Below are 3,000 nucleotides of genomic sequence, written 5' to 3' on the forward strand. Positions count from 1 at the left end.
TTTATAGTAGTTGGAAGGAGGGCAGTGAAGGAGCTTTAGTGCCTCAGTTGAATGTAATGATTTACTCTCCAAAATATAGCTTTTTTTAAATATATACATATATATATATAACTACTGAGGGGAGATGGGGGCTGAGGAGGACAGACAGTGGCAATGGGAAAAAGAAAATGCAAAGAAGCAGACACTGGTTATAAGCTCCTGATTTTCTGTTTTGGTTCCAGAGCTTATTAGGACAATCTGTATGCATTTGTATAGGCCAGTTCTATTCTAGTGGTTTGTCACAGCTACTCAAGGCTGTTTTATTATTTTTTTTTTTCTGTAAGTAGGCAACTTTTTCTATTGCTATGAAATAGGAACAGTGCCCTCTTTAAAGGTTAGGGAACCACATGTGCTTGGTGGCATTAACAATATCTGCCTATTTCATCTGATTGCATTGGGACTGATGGGTGCTAAGCTTCTGACTTCAATACCTGAGCTGATGATGTGTACACCATGTTGAAGTCATGCTTTCTTTTGGTATTAGTGTCCTGAGATGTAGAAATGTGGAGGCTGATTTTAAGTTTTGAAAACAGAAAATACTGTAATTAAAACAAATAAACCTTCAGGTCAATGACTCTTGTACTTAACTCTTTCTAAAAATTAAGAGTTCCATGTTTATGATACCAGTTTCGAAAGTTTAATTTTTGTGGGTTTAGGTCCGATGGAAAGATGGGCTACATCCTTTTTGCTACATCTTATTCAACCCACATGCTGGTTGTGGCTGAGATTGAGTTTTCTTCACAGTAGCTGGTATGGGACTCTGCTTCAAAGCTGTGCTGAAAACAGTGCTGATAACAGGGATGTTTTAGTTACTGTTGAACAGTGCTTACACAGTGTTAAGGCCTTTCCTGATTCTCACCCCATCAGTGAGTAGGCTGGGGGTGCACAAGAAGCTGGGAGGGGGACTTAGGGGATCCTGACTGACCCAGGGATGTCCCATACCATAAGACATCATGCTCAGCATAGAAAGCTGGGAGAAAAAGGAAGGGGAGGGATGTTCAGAGTGATGATGTTTGCTGTTCCAAGTAACCATCAGGTATGGTATGCTGGAGCCCTGCTTTCCTGGAGATGAATGAACACTTGCCTGCGCAGGGGAAGTGGTGAATGAATTCCTTATTTTGCTTTGCTTGTGTGCACAGCTTTTGCTTTACCTGTTGTCTTTTTCTCAACCATGATTTTTCACACTTTTACTGTTCTGATTCTCACCCCCATCCTATTGGGAAGGAGGGAGTGAGTGGCTCTGTGGGTGTGAGTTGCCAGCTGGGGTTAACCCATGACAACCCAGCAAAACTGAAATAAATCAGATACAGTTATTCCTAGAATGACTGAAAGAATATTTGTTTTCTTAAAGCTACATGTCTAAGTGTATGACAAAAAGGTGGAGATCCATTTTTACAGAGTATGCTGGAAATGGGGATAATCATATACCCTACTTCTGTCAATGGCGGTGTTTAAGTATCTTGAAATGGCCCATTAAGTAAGGGGTTTGAAGAGGTTTGATCCACCAGATCCACTGCAGCATACCACCATAGGTGGCACTACATTCATTTGCAGCTGTTTCAAACAGCAAAACCTGAGGTGTTCTAAGAGAACCATTGGTCATATTTCAGGCTCCAGCACACATCAAAACACCAAAACCAGTGCTTGGACTCGATGGCAGTTTCTTGGCAGAAGTCATCTATTTGCCCCATAAGGAGATGGATTTCAGTTCACCCTTTCAAATGGCAAAGCATTTCAAATTTGTTAAGTGTTTGTGGTTAGAGCAAACATTGCTCAAGATGTATATTGAAATACATTTGTGGCGGAGAGTGAGGAACTTACTTTTGACCTTATTTAGTAAACTGTGGACAGTGATAACTGTACTCATGTTGACAATGAAGTGGATTAAAAATTAAAATTTGCATCAGTTTCTGTGCTCCTGGTAACTTTAAGCTTAGAAAATACATGAATATGTGTGGCAGAAATAATTACAATGGGTAATAAAGACATGAATAAGAGTAGGAGTATAGTGAGATGTTGTGAATGCTTTATTTTGGTTTTGACTCCTCTTTTTCTAACATACAGAAATATGTATGCTAAGCCTTAAGAAACATCTCAATGTACTTCCTTGCCTTAGTTTGGCTGTGCAAGCCATTCAAACCCTGCTGTTGTTCAGAGGTGCAATGAAATATTTTTTCCTGTGTTCCTCGGGCACTGGAGAGATGGAGAAAACATTTCAGTTGAGGTAAAACACTGGTAAGAAATGGTACTTTTCCTTTACTTTGTTATGAGGCCTGTTTTTTGTCTCCTGATCATTTTTTTGCTCCAGTACTGCTGGGGCTGTCTCTGACTGCTGGATGTACTCTGTGTGCTGTCTCCCTGGGACAGCTTCTCCTGAGCAGTGCAGGGTGCAGGCGTATCATTCCAAGCCTGAGCTGGTGGGCCACTGCCCAAATCAGTTAATTCACAGGCGTCCTCAGGTGCAAGGATCAAGTATTCCCAGTCCATATCCTGCACTTGGGTTTTATTTTTCTGTGTGTGCCGGCGGTGTTGTGTCCTGGGGGGATGTTCTTTGTTGGGGCGCTTTTGTTTTCTTTCCCATAGCACCAGCGCTATCCGCTCGTAAGGGAGTGCGCCCCTTCATAACCGGGTATCGGCCGGGGTTACCTTGTGACCACAGCTGACACGCTCCCCGCGCTGCAGGCCGCTCTGAGCCCTCTCCCCCGGGACAAACAGTGGCCCCACAGGTCCGCCTTGCTGCCCCACTCCTCCCGCGGACCCGCCACTCGGCCCTGCCCGTGGCTCAGTGCCACTGTGCGGGCGCACGGCTGCGGCGCGGCGTTGCCATAGCAGCCGGAGTCACGGTGCCCGGCGGGGCGGGCCGCTGGCCGCGCTGCACACCGGTCGCTGTAGTTGTGGCGGCGGCGGGGGGCGGACTACGCTCGCCAGGCTACTGAGGCGCCGCCGCGCGCAGGCGCCGTC

This window comes from Melopsittacus undulatus, chromosome 9, assembly GCF_012275295.1.
Source record: "Melopsittacus undulatus isolate bMelUnd1 chromosome 9, bMelUnd1.mat.Z, whole genome shotgun sequence".
Taxonomy (NCBI): domain Eukaryota; kingdom Metazoa; phylum Chordata; class Aves; order Psittaciformes; family Psittaculidae; genus Melopsittacus; species Melopsittacus undulatus.